We start from the raw sequence: 26,382 nt of genomic DNA on the forward strand, positions 1-26,382 counted from the left end.
AGTTTTCTTGAGAAAACAAATCTCTCCTAAATATTTTTTTCTGTTTTAGGGTTCTTAACTTAATCACACAAGCCATTTCTATATGTTTATTCTAAACCTAGCCCAATGAGAGAGCTGGCAGTAAGGCCATTCATTCCTTCTTCTTTTTGTCATTTTTTTCTTTACAAGATATGCTATCAAAAAACCATTTAGTGATCAAGTTCTGTATGAATTGAAAATTACATAAATAGCAGGTAAAAATATACTTTAAATTATAAATTCCACGCCAGGCACAGTGGCTTACGCCTGTAATCCCAACACTTTGGGAGGCCGAGGTGGGCGGATCACGAGGTCAAGAGATTGAGACTGTACTGGCCAACATGGTGAAGCCCCGTCTCTACTAAAAAATACAAAACTTAGCTGGGTGTGGTGGTGCACATCTGTCGTCCCAGCCAGTCAGGAGGTTGAGGCAGGAGAATTCCTTGAACCTGAGAGGTGGAGGTTGCAATGAGCCGAGATCGCGCCACTGACTCCAGGCTGGTGACAGAGCGAGACTCCATCTCAAAACAAACAAACAAAATATAAATTCCATTAGTGGTTTTTTTTTTCCTATTTTGTTTAATGCATATCCAAGAATATTGTCTGCTTCTTAGTAATCACCCAAATATTATTTAATGAATCTCAGAGATTGTTCATACAAAATTCATCTCATAAGTGAGTGGATGCATTCTGTCTTAGGCTAAATCACGTTCGTTTCTTATGGAGTATACTTTTTAAGAAAGGTGGAAGTTCTAGGAATGGAGGTTTAGAAGTGGAATAAGGGAGGCTGGATGCAGTGGCTCATGCTTGTAATCTCAGCACTTTGGGAAGCTAAGGCAGGAAAATCACTTGAGGTCAGGAGTTCAAGACCATCCTGGCCAACATGGTGAAACCCCATCTCTACTAAAAATACAAAAATGTTAGCTGGGCCAGCTATTCCGGAGGCTGAGGAGATCGCACCACTGTACTCCAGCCAGGGTGACAAAGTGAAAATCGGTCTAAAAAAAAAAAAAAGAAAGAAAGTGGAATAGGAGGAGTGGGTAGAAAGGGCTGGTATCGGTGCATTCATGACAACCAGCAAATATACATAGGAAAGGTAACTGCCCCACAATGAACAACTAGAAACTTCCTCTGACCTGTGAGATAAGTGAAAGTAATGTTGACATTAATTATGTTCACATCTATTTCTGTAAGATGAATCACATTCCTAAAGGAGGAAAAAAAGAAAAAAGGGCTGGGTGCAGTGGCTCATGCCTGTAATCCCAGCACTTTGGGATGCTGAGGGGAGAGGACTGCTTGAGTCCTGGAGGTCCAGACCAACCTTGGCTACATAGGGAGACCCTGTCTCTACAAAAAATATTAAACTTAGCTGGGCACCATGGCACATGCCTGTAATCATAGCTACTCATGAAGCTTAGATGGTAGGATCACTGGAGCGCAGAAGGTGGAGACTGCAGTGAGGTGTGAGACCCTGTCTCAAATAAATAAATAAATAAATAAATAAATAAATAGCCCAGGACTTTTCAGGAGTTGTAAGTCTGGGTCTCTTCCACTTTTGGAGACAACTACTACTACATTAAAAAGGTCAAAAGCTATCTAGAGAGTTTAAAATGTGGTGTATTTAAAATGCTTATATTGAACAAAATAACATACTTGGCAAATACACACATGCTAACATACACGCAGTTTCTACACATATGCTTCATTTGAAGACAAAGACAAAGTTCACATCCTGAGCCTGCTGTGAATGTGAGGCACAGGCCAAATAGTTCTTTGGCACCTTCGCAAATAGACCTTGCCCCTGGCAAACCCCTCACTCCAACTCTCCCTTCCGAAGCCTTCCTTGATACTCTGGGTAGACTTGGGTGCACCTTCAAATCTGTTTTTTTTTTGGTTTGTTTTTCTTTTTAAAATTTTTGCTGCAATAACATGCAAATCATTTTAAGTTTTTGCTTCTGTGTCTATTCCTCCTGATTAAAAGTCTGTGAACATGAGAACAATGAGCAACATAAAATATTCTTCTCCCCCGTCCAAAGAATGAATGAATGAATGTATCTTGTTCCCATGTTGTTTCTCCTTCTTTTGAATTTTTAATTCTATTTAACTCTCCCAAACAAGGATGATGCCTATGGCTTAGTTTGTCAGAATAGTCTTTACTATCTAACTGCCCACCTTTATCTAAACGCTTGTTCATATTATGAGAACCATGTTAGTATCATTCTTCCAAGTTAAAATTTTAAGAAAATATTTTTGTCACATTCACTTGATTGTCTAGAATGGCCCTTTAGCAAAATTAAATGATCCAAGAAATAATTTCATTCAATATAAAGGAACAGATCAAAGCTTGAAATAGAAAATTTAAAACTGAAATGCAATTTTTATGAGTAGTATTTACCTACACATGATATGTATGCAGAAATTCAAGAAGTGATATATTATGTTTCTCCCTGGGGCTCCACAATAATGATATGGAAGCTCTGCTTCATTGTGTGGGAATGCTTTACTGTGACTTATTCTGAGCCTTTGTATATTCCCATACTTACAAACTGCGTAATGAAAACACTAATTTTTGTTCTCATCAATCCATCCCTGACTTAACTATGTTTTGATTATTAGGATATTTGTATTCTTCTGTCTCTTCTTTATTCTCTGAATTTTGTTACAGACATTCTCTTTTCCATTTACAATGAAATGAAAATATTTCACAGTACAAAAGAAAATTTCTGTGGGTTTTATATGAAACCTATTTTTCTCAATATGCCAGAAAGCTAGTGTACACTAAGCTGTCGTACTTTTTAATGTATTCTTTATTGAAGCTGGGAATGGCTTTTCTTCATCTATGAAAGGAACAGAAATCTGAAAAGGCTCAAGTTCAATTTAAAGCCCAGGATCTAAGCATTTTGAATGGGTATTAAATGAAACAAAAAAGCTTTTCCTCATTTCTCTTGAATTTGTTTTTATTTTTATTCTACTAAAAAGGTGTGATCGATCTCTTCTCTGTACCTAAATAATCACATATTGCTTCAGTCAGCAGGTGAAAAAGGGGGCAGTTTTCACAAAATGGCTTTATGACCAGTTCTATAAATATCTATAGTTTATCTCCCTTGAAACTGTGCAGTGTCAGATGACCTGGCGAATGCCTGCTAAGGGCAGTATCTGGATCTATGCATATGTGCCTACATTAACTACTTGCAGGGGTTCATCCCCACAATATTCACACATTAAACTGAATTACACATTTGTTCCTTTACTATGTCCTTGACTTTATGAGCTAATGAGAAAAAGTTAGGTATAGGCAAATATGACTTTAGAATTCATTGTAACTCTTAGATAAATTGACTTTTCCAGTTATTATTAGACTTGCATTTTGCTTGGACCTTTACATGCTAATTGATCAGGAGCATGGGGAGGAAGGGAAGAATTTTAAAGCATATTTTCTGGCAAGAGAATGACAATTTGATATTTAACATTTGCATTGAATCAATCTTAATCTTGTGCTGCAGGATGGATTCCCCAGGAAACCAGTCTCTGGGATGAAGATTAGTGAAAATGAGATTTACATTGGAGGGTGTTGGAATAAGCACCTGTGGAAGGGAAGAAATAAATTCCACAGAAGGAGGAAGTCAAGCTATGGTGTAATCTCAATAAAGACTCAGTTGACCTTACATGGAGTTCTATTTGCATTGAGGAGAAGGAGCTTGGCCTGTTGATCATATTGATAGTTGTTATTGGATAAGGACAGCCTAAAGGTGTAGCCTTGGGCACAGTAGCTCTCTAAAGTTAAGGCAGACCCTGAAGGATTAACAGCTGAGGGCTGCCTGTCAGCAGGCCTTCCAGAGCTGGGGTAACAAGTCCTTAATTTTCGAAAGGGGATCTGGGTAACACAGTGTCCACCGCAGATGGGCATGCCATATGCCGTGAATTAGTCATGTCAATTGTCTCCATTTAGATTCAAAAAGAAAAATCTTACAGGAAATTATGTTAGTAGTTTAAAGTTCATTAAGCAGCATAAGCAAAATTATTCTAGTCAACAGTATACCTATTATACTAATTGCATTTTCTGTGATATTTTGAATAAGAAATAATTTGTGTTATTTTTGCAATAAGCATGTTAGAGATTAAGGAAACAAAGATGAAAGATAATAACATAACTCCTTCTAACAAAGAGTTTACCCCGATCTAACAGAGTTTAGAGGAGACAGGATGGTAACATGAGTAAGTATTGAGTAATGATGGATGTTTATATGTAGGAGCAGAGAAAATGTTAGGACTTGAGAAGAGTTCAGAGTTCACTGCACAATAAATGCTTCATACCTAAGGTGCATTTGGACTGGGCTTTGATGAAAGAAGAGTGATACAGTTTGGGTGTGTCCTCACCCAAATCTCATCTTGAATTTTAATTCTTATAGTCCCAACGTGTTGTGGGAGGGACTCCATGGGAGGCAATTGAACCATAGGGGCAGCTATCTCCATGCTGTTCTCATGATAGTGAGGGAGGTTTTATGAGATCTTATGGTTTTATAGGGGGATTGTCCTCTCTTCTCTCTGCACTTCTCCTTCCTGACGCCATGTGAAGGAGGATGTGTTTGCTTCCTCTTCTGCCATGATTGTAGGTTTCCTGAGGCGTCTCCAGCCATGCTGAACTGTGAGTCAATTAAACCTCTTTCCTTTATAAATTACCCAGTCTTGGGTATGTCTTTATTAGCACCATGAGAATGGACTAAAACAAAGAGGGTTTGGTTATTAATAATAGATACTGCTTAAATGGGGCAAGGTATTATAATTTCAGTAAAATAAGCAAATACATGAGTTTAAAAAGAGCTGACTGTGGAAGATACATCAGTATGGTCAGAGCAAAAGGTGTGTGATGGTGAGAAGATGATGATAGTGTGGGTCAAGTTAAGCTGAGGGCAAAGAGAGGTAAACCCTAGCTTTTAGGTATAGGAATTTTAGGTTTTTTAGTTGTAATGAGTGAAAAGAAAAAAATAGACTCAAAACTTTCAACTGAGACTTTTATATTCTGTGAAAATATCATTCAAAGATTAAGACAAAATAAAAATAAAAAACAAATCAAGATAATTCCTGGCTAGAAGTCTTTCATTACAAGGAGTACTAAAGGTAATTCTATAGACTAAGGGGCATTAATTTCAGAGAGCAGGATGGATCAACCAGAAAGAATAAAATACATTAGCTATTACAGTGGTAAATATAAAGACCTTTTAAACTTATATTTCTTCAAGATTGTTGACAGTAAAAAGCAAAAACAACATATTGTGAGTTTTACTATGTACATATATACACAAAACAAATGACATCACAGATAATTGCCAGGACAATGGAATTGCTATTGTAAAGTTAGTACATTGCAAATGAAATGGTATAATGCTAATTCCAAATAGAATGTTTTCAGTTAAAAATGTATTTTCAAATCCAGAGCAGTGTTTCAAAAGGTATTTTCAGATCCCTAGCAAGTGTTTCAAGAGTGGGGTGTCTTGACTTGCAACGTCAGCATTACATGGGAACTTGCCAAAAATGCAAATTCCCAGAGTTTTTTAATACCTACAAAATTAGAAACTTTGGAAAGAAGTAGTGCCCAATCACTTATATTTTAATAAGTCATCCAGTTTTTTCTGATGCCTACTAAGATTTGAGCATCAGTGTGGGCATGAGCCCAGGCATTGCCACATACCGATGATGGTGTTTTTTATTGATTTAAATGTTCGGGAAGGCCATCTGGTAATGTATATGTTCATGCCATATTACCAGTTTTTCTGATAATTTTTTATCCATAAATTTACTTGAAATTTAAATTTGCAAAATGTGCATTAATAAATGCACAAAGATATTCATTGCACATGATTTACAATGTCAAATACATGGAAACTATTCTCAGCAGAAAGGAAAATGTTAGATCAAGTATAATACAGTCAAATTATTCTGCTATTAAAATGGATGTTAGGCCTATTTTTGTGGACAGGAAAAGCTGTCCAAAATATGTTATTCACTTAAAATACAGATTGCAAAAACAGTATGTGTAGTGAAATTCTATTAATGCAAATATGCATCTGTTTATAGCTTGGATAATTGTATTTCTGGATTTTGAAATTATGGTTGTAAAAGATGAGTTTAAAACATGGTTAAAAGGAAAAAAGCAAAGAACTCAACAGAGCCCAAAATGAAAGTTTTTAAACAAATCATCTAACCTTGAATTCTCCTTCCCCTAAGTTAATTACTTTATATTGTTTTATTTTATATATATATATTTTGAGGTGGAGGCTCACTGTCTTGCCCAGACTGAAGGGCAGTGGTGCAGTCTCAGTTCACTGCAAACTCCCTCCTGAGTTCATGCAATTCTCCTGCATTAACCTCCCAAATAGCTGGGATTGTAGGCATGTACCACCATGCTCAGCTAATTTTTTTTTTTTTTTTTTCTTTTTTAGTAGAGACAGGGTTTCACCTTTTTGGCCAGGCTGATCTCAAAATCCTGACCTCAAATGATCCACCTGTTTCCATCTCCCAAAGTGCTAGGATGACAGGTCTCAGCCAACAGGCCCCGCCTGAAACAAATTATTTTAAATGCTTCTCTTAGATCTAAAGTCACTCGTAAATTCTAATATGCTTGTATCTCTATGTCTTGATTAATCAAGTTTAGACAGTAAACATTGAATCTCTACTTCAAACAAGAAAATGTGAGTTCATTTGTGTTTTCCTTAAACTACATTCTTCCCTTCTCTACATTTATTCAATTTGTAATTGTTTCTTGGATCAATTACCTTAAAATTTTTAATTATGCACTTCAGCTTCTGATTCTTGATCAATTTTAGGCAGCTAATTCCACAATATACAAAATAAAAAGTAGCAACTTAGATTGCCTTCTTTCTATTTTCTTCCTTTCATGTTCACTTTCTGCCAACTCTACCATTATTTTTATATTGACAATTTTGTGTCTTCTCTTCAGTTTATTTCATCAGTGTTTTATGGTTTTCATAGTAAAGCTCTTTCACTTCTCTGGTGAGATTTATTCCTAGGCACTTTATTTGTAACTGTTTTCAATGGGATTACTTCCTTGATTTCTTTTTCAGATTGTTTACTGTTGGCATAAAGAAATGCTAATAACTTTTGTATGTTGATTTTATATCTTGCAACTTTATTGAATTTGTTGATTAGTTCTAATAGTTTTTTGGTGGAGTTTTTCAGTTTTTCCAAATATAAGATTATATCATCTGCAAACAAGGATACTTTCACTTATTCTTTTCTAATTTGGATGCTATCTGGATGCTATTTGGACAATCTCTTGTCTGATTGTCCTAGCTGGAACTTCCAGTACTATGTTGATTAACAACGGTGAAAATGGGAATCCTTGTCATTTTTCGGATCTTAGAAGAAAGGTGTTCAGTTTTTCCCATTTAGTATGATACTACTTGTTGTTCTGTCACATATGGCTTTTATTGTATTGAGATATTTTTCTTCTATAGTCAGCTTTTCGAGGTTTTTTTTTTTTTTATCACGAAGGGATGTTGAATTTTATCAAATGCTTTTTCAGCATCAATTAAAGTGATCATTTGGTTTTTATTCTTTATTCTGTTGATAGACCACGTTGATCAATTAGCATATGTTCAACTATGTTTGCATCTGTTGGATAAATCCCACTTGGTCATGATGAATGATTTTGTAATGCATTGTTGAATTCAGTTTTCTAATATTTTTGTGGAAGATTTTTGCATCAATGTTCATCTGGGAAATTGGCCTGTAGTTTTCTTTTTTTGATATAACTTTATCTGGTTTTGGTATCAGGGTAATACTAGCCTTGTAGAATGAGTTTGGAAGCATTTCCTTCTCTTCTATTTTTTGGAATCGTTTGAGTAGGATTAGGATTGGTACTTGTTCTCTTTTAAATGCATGGTAAAGTTCAGCAGTGAAGCCATCAGATCTCGGGCTTTTCTTTGCTAAGAGTTTCTTTGTTTCTTTCTTTCTTTTTTTTTTTTTAAATGGCTTCAATCTCTTTACTTGTTACTGGTCTGAATCCAAAATTCAGGTTTTGGATTTCCTCGTGGTTCAGTCTTGATAGGTTGTGTCTAGGAATTTATGCATTTCTTCTAGGTTTTTTGATTTATTAGCATATAGTTGCTCGCAGTAGCCTCTAACAATCCTTTGAATTTCTGTAGTATTGGTTATAATGTCTCCTTTTTCATCTCTAATTTTATTTGGGTCTTTTCTCATTTTTTGGTTAGTTTTGATCAAAATTTGTTGATTTTATTTACCTTTTCAAACGACCAGTTTTTGTCCTGGCATGGTGTCTCATGCCTGTAATCCCAGAATTTTGGAGGCCAAGGCAGGTGGGTCACCTGAGGTTAGGAGTTCAAGACCAGCCTGCCCAATATGGCAAAACCCTGTCTCTTCTAAAAATACAAAAATTAGCAGGGTGTGGTGGCGGATGCCTGTAATTCCAGCTACTTGGGAGGCTGAGGCAGGGAGAATTGCTTGAACCTGGGAAGCAGATGTTGCAGTGAGCCAAGACTGCACCACTACACTCCAGCCTGGGTGACAGAGCAAGACTCCATCTCAAAAAAAAAAAAAAAATCAATTTTTTCATCTCATCGATACTTTGTGTTTTTGTTTTAATTTCATTTATTTCTGCTCTTACTTATTTCCCTTCTTCAACTAATTTTGGGTTTGGTTTGCTCTTGTTTTCCTAGTTTTTAAAGAGTTATTGCATTGTTAAGTTGTTTATGTGAGTTTTTTTTTCTTTGATGTAGATGCTTATGACTATACACTTTCCTCTTAGTAATGCTTTTGTTGTATATCATAGATTTTGGTATGTTGTGTTTCCATTTTCATTTGTTTTAATTATTTTCTTCTTAATTTCTTTTCTTCTTTTGTTTTGTATTGTTTTGTTTTGTTCTGTTTTGTTTTGTTCTGTTTTTAGATGAAGTCTCACTCTGTCGCCCAGGCTGGAGTGCAATGGAGCCATCTCTGCTCACTGCAACCTCCACCTCCTGGGTTCAAGAGATTCTCCTAACTCAGTCTCCTGAGTAGCTGGGATAACAGGTGCATGCCACCACACCTGGCTAATTTTTCTATTTTTAGTGGAGACAGGGTTTCACCATGTTGGTCAGGCTAGCCTCGAAATCCTCATCTCATGATCCACCTGCTCGGCCTCCCAAAGAGCTGGATTATAGGTGTGAGCCACATCACTCAGCCTTCTTCTTAATTCCTTCATTGACCCACTGGTCATTCAGGGACATATTGTTTAATTTTCATGTTGTTTGTATAGTTTCCAAAATTCCTCATGTTATTGATTTCTGGTTTTATTACATTGTTGTCAGAGAAGATACTTGATATAATTTCATTTAAAAATATTTAAGATTTATTTTGTGGCCTAACATATGGTCTACCGTTGAGAATAATCCATGTTCTGAGGAGGAGAATGTGTATGCAGCCATTACGTGAAATGTTCAATAAATATCTGTTAGGTCCAGTTGATCTGTAGTACTGATTAAGTAGTATGTTTCTTTGTTGATTTTCTGTCTAGATAATTTTGCCAATGCTAAAAGTAGACTGTTGAAATCTCCAGCTATTATTTTACTGAGGTTTATTTTTCTCTCTATGCCAATTCTAAGGGTAACTGGAAAAACCAAAGTTATGCCACATTTCTAAGTAATATGTATTCTGACCACAATTTTTTTAGAAGCTTTTAAAATTTTTCCTGGGGTTTCTGATTACCTTTCTTTTCCCCTAAGCAGCTACTTTTATTATATTCTTAACATGGAAATTAAAAATTTAAGCTATTTATCATATGGAATCCATATTCTTCAAAAGGGCATCATTGTTAGAGGCCTATACCTTTCTGCTAAAGCATGAAATATTTGCTCCAGGGGTTGATTGCATAGTTAGCTATTAATCTAGGATTCATTTGTCTTTATTTACTGCTTCTTTTACATCTTATACTTTCCTTTTTTGGGTTCTTTGATTTTAATTATTATACAATATTTTTTTCTAGGAAAAGTTTATGAAAGGTAAGCTTTCTGAGATTATGTAGATATAAAAATTGATTTTGTCCTTTTATTTGATCATTATGCTGACTGCTTATAAAATTGTAGGTTTATAATCATTTTCCCTAAGTATATGGAAACATATTTGTACTGTTTTCTAATATCTGATATTGCCAATGAGAATTCAGATGTCAATCTTAATTTTGTTCCTTTATAGGGACAGTTTCCAAAAGTCACATTGTATCTGGGTTAGTCTTGTGTCATTCTTATTGTTCTGCAGTAATTTTAGAAGCGACACTTTAGCTATAAAATTATCCAGGATTGGGTTATAAATTACATAGTCATTCCTTTTAGAAATTGTCCTTATATTCTTAAGGTTTTGAGGTCCATGTGGGCCAACTTTTGTTTATGGTATTTGGCACTCAAAAGTATCTATCATTTGAAGATTTATCTTTAACTACTGAAAATGTTATTCTATGTATTTATTAATATTGTTTTATTATTCTACTTCATGTTCTCTATTGTCTCTGTAATTCAAATTTATTAAATTTATTGACTATTGGACCTCTTAAATTTGTTAGGTTTGTTATCCTCTCTTTTTCTTTTCTGTTCCTCTTTCATATCTTATGACTTACTGCTTGTAGGCTAAATTTTTAAAATTTTTTATCTCTATTGTTTCAATTGCTTTTCATTTTCAAGAGTCATGTTTTAATTTTAAAGACTTCCTTTCTGTGTTACTTTTATTGTGATAGACTTCTAGGTTTTCATGTATTATATATGAATATCTAAAGGAATATTAATTAAATTTTTTGGAAATTGTTCTCTTTGGATTACTGTTTTCTCTTAACTTAGTCATTTTCTTTATTTGAATTCTTCCTTTTTTTCTAGTTTTCTCAAATATCTGTTGTACCTTGGATGTCAATTCTTACTTCAAAATAAGGACTAAAATGACTCATATTGGCTGTTAGCTTCCATTTTCTCTGTTGCTACATAGTTAAGTTTTTTTCTTCCTATACCTGTCTTTTCCTTCACCTATAAAGAACTTATTATTAATAGAAGCTCTGGTTACACAGATAAGCATTTCAACTAATAGCTTTGCTTTATGGTGTATGGCTACAGAGCAGGTGGGCAAGAACAGTCTTCCCCAATTCTAGAACGTACTGGGCTTGCTCAGGAACATTGATAACTGGAAAGCCCACTCTCTCCGAAAGGTAATAAAATATATGCATTGTTCTGGCTTTTGCCTGGGAATAAAGACTTGGCTGTGAGTCACTCAGCTTAAAGAGACAGCAAACACTGCTAGCCAACAGGACTCTTCCGTAGACATTTACTTGATTAATCAGCCTTTGCTGGTCAGCCAAGTACTTCTGCAATTCCTTTGTGAGAATGATGAGTGTTTTTACTCTCCAGGATCCTGAAAAGAAAACAAAGCCACTTCCATTTTGTCTTTCTTAGGAATCTTAGGAACATTTTCTGTACTTTTGTCTCCTCACTTCTGATGATATACCAACACCCTCCCATCTTCTTTCCATTTTCCACAAATCCAGCTATAGTTTTGGTAAACCAGTAACATCCCTGTTCCTTTTTGTCTCTGTTGTGCATTTAAACACTTGTGCACTTTTCATTATTTCAACAGGATTTTAGGAGAGAAGAACGGAAACATTCCATCTTAAACTATTCCTTTCTTATAAAGAATAATATTAATATTTTAAGAAAAAGTTCTTATGAAAGAATAAAGATTTATGCCAAAAAATATGTGAAACCCTTGTTAAATCAATTTAGGAGACTGCAGGACTTTTCGGAGCATTTAATAGGGCATTTTTCAAGGACAATTTTTATATGCAAGATATGCTGGGGTAATTCAAAGCTCTTTTAATTTCATGCAATGTTCATAAGACAAACAAAAAGCCAAGCAATTACATTAACAAACTGAAATGCAGCAAAATTTTTAAAGAATAAAAAAAATTAAACTTAAAGAATACAAAACTAAATAATACTAGTAAATAAAATGAACGATGAGAATCTTGATATTTTACACGAAATTCCAATTTAAGTTTTGTTAATACCTTTTCTAGTTCTACCAAAATGTTATGATTTTATAAGTTAGTACTTTAGTAACTGCATACAGTTATGCAAATGTTTTATATCCAGTCCTTTTTGCTTTCTAAAAGAAGGCTAAATGACAATATAGATAACCTCAAGTGAATTGGGAGTTGTTTTAAATAACAATCCAAAGTTTTGGATTCTGTTTAAGCTCCCTGCACTTTTTTCAGATTCTGTGAAAGTAGTTTCCTTATGAGATTTCTGTTTAGATTGGAAATTCAGTGGGAAAAACTGGTTGATAGTATTTCAACATTTCTAGTGCTGGCTTCACTTATTATCTGAAAGCACTGAGGGATCAACAATAAAAAGTAGTGAAAATGGAATTTTGATTTAACTTTTTTGAAGTTCTAAAAGGTTTTGACTCAAGGCAAAATTTGGAGAAATGTTGGAAACCTACTTTAGCGTATGTATTTATCTCCTATTGGTCCACTAAAAATGAAGTCTCAAGAACTCAATAAAGTTGCCTAAGTATTATTTCTAAATTATAGTTATCATTTTAAGTAGAATGCTTTAAATGAAATTTAAGTCTGATAATAGAACCTTAAAACATATATGACAAATCTTTTAACTACATTATATTTGATATGTATTTGTTTAAAATCATATCACTATTGTATTTAATTTATTCTGTTCTCCAAATGACTGACTTCTTTGTATATAAAGTTACTGGCAGCATCATTATTTTTTATGTTGTAAGTTTCTTTATGTCAGAATATTATTAGACAAGTAACACTACTTTTTAACAACATATTAAAATATTTGGTGGAAGATGCTATTTTGAATACTTACATCACTTACATCCACACAATTTACACAAAAATACTCTAAAGAAAATTTTTAAATTATCTTCTATCTTAGATATGGCAAGTTTACAAGACTGACCTAGAAGAATTCAGAAACAAGATAAACAGCGACATCATGAATAACCACCACCACCAAAATGAAAGCATACCAGTCAGTATAACTTTGTTCACAGCTGATCAACATGACGCCCAAATATAAATACTGCATATATAACGCTAGCCCAGCTAGCCTTTAAACCATTGAATGGTGTTGCTTGTGTTGCTATTGTTGCTAATAGTTGATTTCTCTTTTTTTTTGTTCACATTTCCTGGTTTATTATAAGGGATATTACAAGGGATACATATGAAAAGATGCATAGGGTGAGGTATGGGGGAAGGGGCATGAAGCTCTCTGAGGCCTGACCTCTTGGGCTTTTATGGAAGCTTTATGAGGTCAGCATTCCTTCCCCCCAGGTTATAGGGTAGGACCCTTTCTGGGAAAGGTCTCATGACTCACAACTAGAAAGGTGGAGGAAGATTAAAGTCCTGCCTTGGAGCGGGTAAAAGGAGGGCAGGAAAATATCTGAGCATTCTGTTTTCTAAGGCCTAAAGCAGCCAACATTATAACAAAAGACTATGACAAGGGCTCTGGAAGTTATAAGCCAGTTCCTGGCTTAAATGTTTTATATGTTCTATATTATATATACACATATAAGTATATTATGTTGTATATACATATAAATATATATTTGTGTGTATGTGTATCAAATAACACCACAGGCCAACCTCCAGTTTTTGAACATGGATCCTTTCCATGAAAAGAATATACACAATCATTAATAATTAGTCCAGTCCATTACACTGTATGAATGTCTTCCCGGGTGAGGCCTCTCAGGTTTGTAGCTTACTTTCGATCTCATAAGTTTCCAAAAGCAGAAGTAACTTCCGCAAATATATATATGTATCTTTACCCTTTTAGGCATCTGGAATAATTGAGCAAAGAGACAACGTCGTCTCTTGCTCTGAGACCCTTTCCAGTTGTTAATGTAATATTGAATTTCCTTCAAGTTGTAACCCATATATTCATTTCTTTACCTTCAGGTATTCTTCCTCTTTTTCCCCATTTATTATTTATTTTTACCAGACTTTTCACCTTTGGAAAGGATGTTAAGTTCATCCACTACGCTGGTCCAGATTGCTGGTAGTGATACCAGTCTGGCAAGTGCCTCCCCCTCAGTCCATTCCTGTTCATATAGCATAGAATTACAGCAGTTCCTAACTAGTGAGCACTTTAACCACCAGGCAATATAACTGTTTTCATTCTTAACCCCAATTTTGCTAGATTGAATGAAGGCACAACACATTCCCATCAGGCCCTTAGGAATTCTGACATAAGTTTTAAAAACATAGTTACCGTTTTTTGCTTAGAAATCATACCTGCTTCCAGCACTTGTAGTTGCAGCCCTGGTTCCAGGAGCACTGCGTCAAAAAAAATTCTTTTGAGGTGATTTGGGGAATAAAGAAAAAATTAATAGTTGTTACACCAGTGTACTCCTCCCTTGGCAAGAATTGCTTAGTCAAACCAACATCTTCTCCACCTCCTCTTCCCAGATCAACCCCAAAGAGAAAAAAAACTAGTGGGGACACTCCTTCAAGTCTCCGCTCATGCTGAGTGTGAGCACACACTCATGGAGGCACAGAAGCCAGCCCTGCATGCTTTCATCTGCCCTTTCTTTAGACAGCATTTTAATTTCTCATTTCCACTTCTCTATCAAACTATTACTCACAGGACAGTATCTCTCTGCCCACTACTCTGTATTATAGGTTGTATAGTGTGTTCCTTGGTCTGAAGAAACGACAGCTGTCCATCGAAGTTCATGCTGTATCTTTTTTTCCGTGTGTGTGTTGACGGCACTCTATTTGCATCTTCTACCCTGTAAGCAAGTCCACTTAAGTCGGTGTCTATTCCTGTCTAGACCCATTTGTATCCCCCAGGACTGGCAGCCTCAGTCTCACTTTTCAGAAATGTCCAGAGTCATTCCCCCCTGGAATCTGCCACATAGCCATCAGCAGTTTCTGTCACTCTTGCTGACACATAGAACAGCCCTTACTGGCTTTTTTGTGCCTAAGAGAGTGCAAAAGATACACGACTAGACTTAATATATCTCTGTACTGTTACAGTACCTCTGTATCCACTAATTTCAAGGACCCGGATGGTGACCTCCGTGGAGCACACAGGGATATCAGCTTATTGGTTCCAGTCACTTTCCAAACTAGGACGGGAGTTCTTCTGGTGGGAGTTGATTTGTTCACTTTAATACACCCCTCAAATCTCCATAGGACTGTGATCCATATGGGTATCCCTCTAAAGGGACAGGTTTCTATTGCCCTTCTGCCTGACCATGTGGCCAGGCTGTTGGTCACTGCCCATGAATCCAAAACGCCCAAACACAGAGACCCCTACCACTGTTCGATTCTTCCATTACTGTTAGGAAACAGCATGTAATTCAGCTTGCTGTTCTGATTACCTTCTTTGACCAAAGTAGCAGTCTTCCAAACAGGACTTGTCCATTCACTTTGAAACTACCATCTATAAACCAAGCAACTCCTTTCAATCAAGAGCTGTTCCAAGGCACTGTTGCTAGAATTCAGTAGCACAGTTCCATAGTCAGTTTAGGGGTAAAGTCTCTCTGATTGTGAGTATCTCCTCTTTGCATTACCCAAGTACGGTGATTCTGTATGAACCATTGTCATTTTATTATGGGATGCTTCTGGGACTATCATCCCTATTAGAGCATTTCTCTGACATCACTCAGGACATCATGGGTATTTTTGGTTTCAAGATCATGTTATGCCCTTCAGTCACAGAGGTAGCTTCAATTAATGTCCCATAATAAGGTAATAAATGTCCCTGAAGGGGAAGTTCTCTAGTGCAAAGTTCTGGTAGTTGTTGCTGGGAGATTCTCACGGGCTTATGGGAAAAGCTTTTCCCTGAGTCTAAGCCCGAGGGAATGTTCTGCAGAGCATCCACAGGCTTTTCCCATAAGCCCCCGGGAATGCTCTGCAGAGGGCAATCAAATGAAGAATTTGTTCCCATCAGCATTCCAGCTTCTACTTGACACTGTGAACTTGCGCAGTCTTACTGGTTTCCATTTAACATGTCCAATTATAACTACTTGAAGGGCAAATTTACATGCCTTCTGTTTTACAATCCTAGGTAGGGAGACATCTCCCAGTCAGACACAAAGTCCATTTTTATAAAACATTTAGGTAAAGGAGACACAGCTTCTTTAGATAAAACCTGTTTAAACATTTTAACTTTCATAATACTATCAACTCTCACATGTTTTACATTTTATGTCCAGGAACTTCTCCACCCTCAGACCATTGTGCAAAAGACTTTGGATCCTCAGCCAGGGCTTGAGCCAGAGGACCCTGGCCCTTTCGTCACTCTATCTTCATCAGTCTGCCTAACTCTTGCCCCAGGCAATTTTGGATCAAATTTCCCGTTGTAGTCTCTGCCTTCCAACTTTTAAAATTTTTTCAATCTGGATTAAATATAGAAAACTGGTTTGTGGTTCTTTACTGTCCAGCAAGACCTCCCTTGGCTGCACCCAAACTTTGATAGTGTTGTATAAAGACCTTTGTTTGAACCCCATCAATTTCCATTGTAGTCATTCCAATTTTTAGTAGCCATCTAAAGATTTCTACACTACTGGAACGAGTCCCATGACTCTTTTCTTTCTTTTCCTTTTAGTTTTCCCCCATCAATGTTTTATTTATTCAGCTTATTTCTTAATAACTGTTTAAAATTTCCCACGTTGCTTGGATGAGTACTTTGACACTCTCTTTTGCCTTTTCCCATTCTCTTGTTAATTAATCTAATGTTTTTATTAATATCTGTAACACCCATAAGGGGATATAGAGACAGCAAATTTGATAAAGCTTTTTGAACTCTTGTTCAGCTCTGCAGGAGTAAGATCACACAGAGTGGCCATGTAAAGGGACTGTCTTAACCACAGCCATTACCTAAGTAACAGGTATATTCAGCAGGTAAATACCCTGGTTGTCATAAATCCAGTTGCACATGGCTTGCATATGAAGTATGTCAGCTGCTTCATCTGGGGTTTTACAATAGGCATTTATAAGTAGAGTCAGACAATTCCCTTCTCAGAGTAAATAGACCTTACAGTGGCTTTCATCCAGTTCGCCACACTGACCATGCCTTCAGGAATAACTTCCTCTGTGTCTGGATTATATATACCTATCTGTGATTGTGCCATAGTATGCTGTAGGTCCTACATCAACCCAAATATGCTCTTTCACTCTGCAGCATTTAAAACCAAAGATACTGCCCCTAACTTATCCTACCTAGTTACTCTCACAATCCCTTCAGTAAAAGTTCCTCAGGAAGTTGATGAGACCAATTTACCAATTTATCCTCTCGATTCAATGGTTCCTTGGTTTTGCCTTTCCCCAACATTGACTACCTTCTTGGTGACCAGAGGTATTAGAGATATTTTCTGTTTACCTAGCATAATCTCCCCCTTTGTCAGTGGCTTTGAGTCTAGTGGCCTGAGCTCAGACAGACCCACATGTGAGCTTGGTTCGGACTCAAGGCTCTTTCCAGCACTCTCTTCATTTTAGGTATTATAGATAGCAATAATCATGGATTGAATATTTCACTTTTTTCTTATTATTTTGCATTTCCTTATGCATTCAGTGAACCAACTCCCCAGGATCTGGATCCATCACTAAATTCCACTGGTAAGTTTTACCTCTAGTAACCTAGTGGGGCACGGCATCACTTCTATACCCTGCATGACCTTGTGGCCACCCAGGAATCAAAAGTTGCTCATTTCCCACCATTTCATACTCCTCTTCCCAAAACCACATGTTTCCATGAGCCAGGGCCATTCCAGCAATTGTTTAAGAAAAGCTCTCAAACCATGTTTTCTCTTTTTTTCTCTGCACTCATATCACAATAACAATCGTTGACACAGAATACTTCTGTGAATAAATGTGTGGTGGTTTCTCTCTACCACCAAGCAAGCAATTAATTCTTCAGTGGACATCACCTGGGTGTCCCCCAATTCAATTCTGATGCTATCTAGCTAGAGATATGGTATGGCTTGGATCTGTGTCCCTGACAAATCCCATGTTGAGTTGTAATCTCCAGTGTTCGAGCCTGGTGGGAGGTGATTTGACCATGGGGATGGAATTCTCATGAATGGTTTAGCACCATCCTCTCAGTGCTGCTCTTGCGATAGTGAGTGAGCAAGAATCAGGAGATCTGGTTGTTTTAAAGTTGTGTAGCACCTCCCCGACTCTCTCTCTTGGTCTTGCTCTTGCCATTTAGATGCTTGCTCCTGCTTTGTCTTCCGCCATGAGTAAAAACTCCCTGAGGCCTCCCCAGAAACTAATGCCACCAGGCTTCCTGTATAGCCTGTGGAATGATGAACCAATTCAACCTTTTTTCTTTGTAAATTACCCAGTCTCAAGTATGCTTTTATAGCAGAGTGAGAACAGAATAATACAAGATATTATCACATCCTACAGATTGAGGGCTCAGTCTCCAAGACTGTATCTCCCAGCCCCAATCACAAGTCAGGGCCTTGAGAAATTCAGACCAACTGGCCTCAAGTAGGGGTTCCCACGACCTTCTCTTTGGATATGGTTAATTTGCTGAAGCAGCTAACAGAACTCAGAGAAACACTTACTTTTATTTACTGGTTTATTATAAAGAATATTACAAAAAATACAGATGAAGAGATGCATAGGGTGAGGTCTGGGGAAGGAGGCGCAGGGTCTCCATGCCTTCCCTGGGTGTGCCACCCTCCAGGAACCGCCCTGTGTTCAGTTATCCAGAAACTCCTAATAGTTGATTTCTGAAAGTACTTTTTATTATATTTTATACATTTTAAATACTGTGGGCAGGCATTATTATTCACGTAATATATATGCCTCTTGTATGGCAGAGAACATTTTTAATGTCAAAAAATTATTACACACTAATGATAAAGCCAGGTTTCACACAGAGGGGCCTGATCCATTTAAGGGTTCAGCTATTTTGAATAAATGTGGTATCCAAAATTTGTTTTATTCTTACTATGTTAATGTTGAATCCCTAGCTCTCCCTTTTGAAAAAGCAGTCTGGCTACTGAATGTGCTTCTGTAAAGACTTTTGGGAGAGAAGTGTCTTGTTTTATTCAAGTTGTACTGCACAATATTTTAGAAGACAGACTTCATGAAAGAGAAAAATCTATTGTACTCTCCTGTAATATGGCAGGGATATACAAATAATGCATGAAAAGACTTGAACAAAACCACTGAGCACCTGGCAAGAATTCAGCAAATGTTAAGTATTAGTAATATTTACGTATTATTTCTCACAATAAATGATTAAGGTAGAAGTACTTTTCTTAAACATGAAGAAACTGATATATAGTTTAAGTAGTGTACCTAAGAATTCTCAGGTTAAAAGTTTCAAAGTTAGGGCTTTAAATTAGCTATGATTAACTACAAGGGCCAACCTCTTTCTTTAGTGCAAGAGTTTTATGGAATAGCAATTCTACAACCTCTCTGTGATTGAGAATCAACTGGGGAGCTTTTTACAAAAAATTATTGATTAGTTTCTGAGAAGATGATGGAGTAGGAAGGACTAGGAAACTGTCTCCCCACTTAGAAACAATTGCCCTGGCACAATCTGTTTGACATAACTATTTGGAATCCTGGAGTCTATTGAAGGCTAGTATCTTCTAGAGAAAGTCGTGGATGGTAAATTGCAATTAATTTCAGTCAATTTCAGTTCTGAGTGCAATAGCCACTTCCTATTCCCCATTCCCAGCCCTGTGGCAGGCAACTGTGCACTTGTTCCTGGAGCAGTTTGCATATAGCTTGCAGGAGGCAAGGTAAGCAAAAAGGATCCTTTTTTCCAATATCAGAGATCACTAATTGCTGCTTCTAATCATCAAGGTATAGAAAAAGAGGTAGATTTTATGGTTTGGCTGTGTCACCACCCAGATCTCATCTTGAATTGTAGTTCCCATGATCCCCAAATGTAATAGGAGGGACTCAGTGGGAGGTAATTTAAACATGGGGGCAGTTTCTCCTGTGCTATTCTTGTGACCGTGAGTAAGTTCTCACAAGATCTGATGGTTTTATAAGGGGATTCTCCCCTCACTCGGCTTTCGTTCCTGTTCTCCCTGCTGCCATGTGAATAAGGATGTGTTTGCTTCTCCTTCTGTCATGATTATAAGTTTGCTGAGGCCTCCCCAGCCATGCTGAATTGTGAGTCACTTAAACCTCTTTCCTTTATAAATTATCCAGTCTCTGGTATTTCTTCATAGCAGCATGAGAACAGACTACTATAGTTAATTTATACCACAGAGAGTGGGATGCTGCTACAAAGATACCCAAAAATGTGGAAGCAACTTTAGAAGTGGGTAACAGGCAAAGGTTGAAGCAGTTTGGAGGGCTCAGAAGAAGACAGGAAGATGTGGGAAAGTTTGGAACTTCCTAGAGACTTGTTGAATGGTTTCCACCAAAATGCTGATAGTGATATGGTCAAGGAAATCCAGGCCGAAATGGTCTCAGATGGAATGAGGAACTTGTTGGGAACTCTTGTTATGCTTTAGCAAGGAGACTGGCAGCATTTTGCTGCCTGTTTCCTGGAATGTTAAACTTGAGAGAGATTGTTTAGGGTATCTGGCAGAAGAAATTTCTAAGCAGCAAAATGTTGAGTGCTGTTTAAAACATTTATGTATTCACAAAGATATGGTTTGAAATTGTAACTTATATATAAAAGAAAAGCAGAGAATAAAAGTTTAGAAAATTTGCAGCCTGATAGAAAAGAAAAAGCCCATTTTCTGAGGAGAAATTCAAGCCGACTTCAGAAATTTGTGTAACTAGTGAGGAGCCAATTGCCCAGACAATGGGGAAAATGTCTCCAGAGCATGACAGAGACCTTTGTGGGAACCCTTCTCATCACAAGTCCAGAGGCATAGGAGGGAAAAATAGTTTCCTGGGTCAGGTCCAGGACCCCCCTGCTATGTGCAGCCTTGGGACTTGGTGCCCTGTATCCCAGCTGCTCCAGCCATGGCAAAAAGGGGCCAACGTTCAGCTCAGGCCATGGCTTTAGAGGATGCAGACCCCAAGCCTTGGCAGCTTCCACGTAGTGTTGAGCCTGCCAATGCAAAGAAGTCAAGAATTGGTGTTTGGGAACTTCTGCTTGGATTTCAGAGGATGTATGGAAATGGCTGGATGTCCAGGCAGAAGTTTTCTACATGGGCATAACCCTCATGGAGAACTTCCACTAGGGCAGTGTGGAAGGGGTATGTGAGGTTGGAGCTCCCACACAAAGTCCTCATTAGGACACTACCTAGTAGAGCTGGGAGAAGAGGGCCACATCCTCCAGACACCAGAATAGTAGATCCACTGACAGCTTGCACTGCCTACCTAGAAAAACTGCAAACATTCAACAGCAGCCTGTGAAAGGAGCCAGAATGGGGGACTGTACCCTGCAAAGCCACAGGGGCAGTGTTGCTCAAGGCCATATTCACAAAGATACAGCCCAAAAGGTGGGACCCCACCCAGAGTCCATGAAGTCAAAGAAGATAATTTTGGAGCTTTAAGGTTTAATGACTGCCTTACTGGATTCTGGACTTGCATGGGGCCTACAGCCCCTTTGTTTTAGCCAATTTCTCCCATTTGAAAAGTGTGTATTTACCCAATGCCTGTAACCCCATTGTATCTAGGAAGTAACTAGCTTGCTTTTGATTTTACAGACTCCTAGGCAGAAGGGACTTGCCTTGTCTCAGATGAGACTTTGTATTTGGACTTTTGGGTTAATGCTGGAATGAGTTAAGACTTTGGGAGACTGTTGGAATGGCATGATTGTGTTTTGAAATGTTAGAACATGAGTTTTGAAAGAGCCCAGGGGTGGAATTGTATGGTTTGGCTGGGTCCCCACCCAAATCTCATCTTGAAATGTAGGTCCCATAATCCCCATATGGTGTGGGATAAACCTGGTGGTAATTGAATCATGGGGGCAGTTTCCCTCATGCTATTATTGTGATAATGCGTAAGTTTTTACAGAATCTGGTCATTTTATAAGGGGATTCTTCCTTCACTTGGCTCTCATTCTTCTTCTCCTTAATCCCATGTGAAAGAGAATGTGTTTACTTCCCCTTCTCCCCTGACTGGAAGTTTTCTATTCCCTCCCCAGTCTTGTTGAACTGTGAGCCATTTAAACCTCTTTCCATTTTAAATTAACCAGTCTCAGGTATGTCTTTCTTAGCAGCATGAGAACAGATTAATACAGCAGGCAATGATTTTTCTTGCATTTTCCTCATTTTAGCAAGTTTCTGCCCCTCTGATGGAAATAATTTCCAGAAGATTCAAAGGGCCAGCCTCATACCCCACCCCTCCCCACCCACTTCATGTTTTCTTTTTGGAAGCCAGACATTAAACACTAGGGCATCACAAGCAACTACGTACATAGGAAAAATTAAAAGTGGCCATGCATGTGTAGGAAGAGGTGCTAGCTCAGAAAGGACCTGAGAAGACCTCAAGTTTACACCTCAGGTTGTTCATTAGCACACAGACAACCAACCAATTTAAAAACTTAAAACAATGAACAAATCAATAACAAGAAAAGAGCAAACCCTGGACCAAAGGGAGACTCTGATTTTCAGAATTGCCACATTAATAGATTCCAATGTTTACTTTTCAACAAGGCATACAAAGAAACAGAAATGTATGACTTACTCAAAGGAAAAGAATAAATCAACAGAAACTCTCTGAAAAAAGGCCTGAGGGCCACTTAACTAGACAATGACTTCAAAACTACTGTCTTAAAGATGCACAAAAACCTAAACAAAGAAAGATGAGGAGAGAGTCAATAATATGATGCAGAATAAAATAGAAATCTCGATATAGAGGTAGAAAACCATAAACAGAAACAAAATGAAATTATGAAACTGGAAAGTACAATAACTAAAATGAAAAATTCACTCACAAAATTCAAAGGCAGATTTAAGCAGGCAAAAAAGTGGATTAACAAACCTGAAGACAGAACAAGGAATTAATGAGTCTGAAGAATAGACAGAAAAAGTTTGAAGAAAAGTAAACAGAGCCTAAGGAACCCAAATCACCAAGCAGGCCACCATACACATGAGAGAGTTCTCTAGAACAGAGAGAGAGAAATAGGCAGAGAAAATATTTGAAGATATAATGGCTGAAAACTTCCCAAATTTTATGAGATATGATATAAACATTAAAGAAGCTGAACTAACACTAGTAAAAATAGCTCAAAGAAACTCATATAGAGACAGAGCATGATCAAACTTTTGAAATACAAAGAAAGAATCTTGAAAGCAAGAAAAGAGAAGTTATTTGTTATATGCAAGTACTTTGCAATAAGATTAGCAGCAGATTTATTACCAGTAGCTATGGAGGACAACAGACATAGAACTGATATATTCAAAGTACTAAAGGAAACAATTGTCAATAGCATCTGACAGCCAGCAAAATGTTTTTTCAAAATGTAAGGGACAAATTAAGCTATTCCTAGTCAATAAAACCTGAAAAAGCTTATTATCATTAAATCTACCCTGCAAGAAATGATTAAGGAAGTTTATAAGGCAAAAGGACACTAGACAGTAATTCAAAGCTGTATGAAGAAATAAAGATGTCAATACAAGTAAATACATTGAAAATTATAAAAACTAGTATTATTGTAACAACTGTTTGTAACTCTGCTTTTTGTTTCCTACAAAATTTAAGAGCCTAATACATTTTAATTGGGTCCATAGATTTATGACATTGGATATGGGAATGATGTCTTAGACATCATACCAAAAGAACAGACAGAAGCAAAAAGAGACAAACTGGATTTCATGAAAATGAAAAAGTTGTATGTATTAAAAGACAATATAAACAGAGTAAAAGACAGTCTAACCCACAGAATGGGAGGAAATATTTGCAAATTACATACAAATATACCGTGTTTTATTGTGTTTCACTTTGTTGAGTTTCACAAGTATTGTATTTTTTTACAGAAATTTTGTGTGATCCTTGCATCAAGCAAGTCTATTGGTGGCATTTTTCCAACCATACGTACTCAGTTTATGTCTCTCTGTCATATTTTGAAAATTATCACAATACTTCAAACTGTTTAGTATTATTATATCTGTTATGGTGATCTGTGATCAGAGATCTTTGATGTTACTATTGTAATTATTTTGGAGCATCATGAACTGTGCCCACACAAAATGACAAACTTATTCACTAAATATTGTGTGTTCTAACTGCTCCAGTGAACAGTTGTTTTCCCATCTCTCTCCCTCTCACCTCTACTCTTCCTTGAGACAAAACAACACTGGAGTTAGGCTAATTAATAACCCTGCAGTGGACTATAAGTTTTCAAGTGGAAGGAAAAGTCACATTTATCTCACTTAAAACATAAGCTATAAATGATTATAATGAGGAAGACATGTCAAAAGCTGAGATAGATCAAAAAAGGAGGGACTTGGGAGCCAAACAGCCAAGTTGTGAGTACAAAGGAAAAGTTATTAAGGAAAACTAAAAGTGTTACTCCAGTGAACACATGAACGATAACAAAGTGAAAAAACCTTATTGCTGACAAGGAGAAAGCCTGGGTGATCCAGGTAGAAGATAAAACCAGAAACAACATTCCCTTAAGTCAAAATCTAATCCAGAACATGGCTTCTAATTTCTTTCAAATCTCTGAAGGCTGAAAGAGGTGAGAAAACTGGAGAAGAAAAGTTGGAAGCTAGCAGATGTTGGTTCCTGAGATTTCAAAAAAGAAGTGTCATAATAAAGATACAAAGTGAAGTAACAAGTGCTGATGTAGAAGCTGCAGCAAGTTATCTGATGATTTAGTTTAAAAAAATGATGAAGGTGGCTATTCTAAACAACATATGTTTAATGTAGACAATTCAGCCTTACATTGATACCAACTAGGGCTTTCATAGCCATAGAGGAGAAGTCAATGCCTGGCTTCAAAGCTTCAAAGGAAAAGCTATATCTAATGTTAGGGGCTAATGTGACTGGTGACTTTTAGTTGAAGCCAATGCTCATTTGCCATTCTGAAAAGCCCAGGGCCCTTAAGAATTATAGTAATTCTATTCTGCTTATGCTCTATAAATGGAATAATAAACCCTTTATTACAGCAAATCTACTTGCAATTTACTATGACTTATCGAATAGGTTAAGCCCACTATTGAGACCTCCCATTCAAGAAAAAAGATTTCTTTCAGAATATTATTACTTATTGACAATGCACTTAGTCATCCAAGGACTCTGATGGAGATATAAAAGCAGATCAATGTTGTTTGTATGTCTGCTAACACAGCATCCCTTCTGCAGCCTATGGATCAAGGAATAATTTTGACTTTCAAGTCTTATTATTTAAGAAATATATTTCAGAACGCTATAGCTGACATAGATATTGATTACTTGGATAGATCTGGGCAAAGTAAATTGAAAACCCTCTGGAAAAGATTCACCATTCTTGATACCATTGAGAACATTTGTGATTCATGAGAAGGGGTCAAAATATCAATCTTAATAAGAATTTGGAAGAAGTTGAGTCCAACCCCCGTGGATGCCTTTGAAGGGTTCAAGTCACTACAGATGTCACGGAAATGGTAAGAGAAGTAGAATTAGAAGTGGATCCTGAAGATGTGTTAACTGTCGCAATGACAAAACTGTAACAGATTAGTTGTTTCTTATGGATGAGCAAGTAAAACAGTTTTTTGGAATGTAATTTAATTTTAGTGAACATGCTGTGAACATTGCTGAGATGGCAACAAAGGATTTAGAATATTACTTAAATTTCATTGATAAAGCAGCAGCAGTGTTGAAGAGGATTGACTTCAATTTTGAAGCTTTGGGTAAAATGCTACCAAACAGCATGGCATGCTACTGAGAAAGTTTTTGTGAAAGAAAGAGCCAACGGGTGCAGGAAACTTTATTGTCTTAGTTTACAAAATTTTTACAGCCACCCCAAGCTTCAGCGGCTACCACTGTGATTACTCAGCAGCCATCAACTTGGAAATGAGGCCCTCCTCTGGCAAAAAAATTATGCCTTGCTGAAGGCTCAGATGATAGCACTTTCTAGCAATAAAGTATTTTTTGGCATATTTAAGGTATCTACATTTTTTTGACATAATGCTATTGCACATTTACAGAATAGTATAAACATAACTTTTATGTGCACTGGAAAACCAGAAATTTCATGATTCCCTTTATTGCAATATTTGCTTTATTTCAGTAATCTGGAACAAAACCCACAATATCTCCCAGGTATGCCTATGTCTGAAAAAGAATTATTATCCAGAATATACAAAGAACTCCCAAAGTTCAACAACAGCAAAACAAATAGCCCAATTCAAAAAGGGACAAAGGACTTGAACAGGCATTTCTCCAAAGATGATATACAAATATTCAATAAGCACATTAAA

The sequence above is a fragment of the Papio anubis genome, chromosome 1, assembly GCF_008728515.1.
Source record: "Papio anubis isolate 15944 chromosome 1, Panubis1.0, whole genome shotgun sequence".
Taxonomy (NCBI): domain Eukaryota; kingdom Metazoa; phylum Chordata; class Mammalia; order Primates; family Cercopithecidae; genus Papio; species Papio anubis.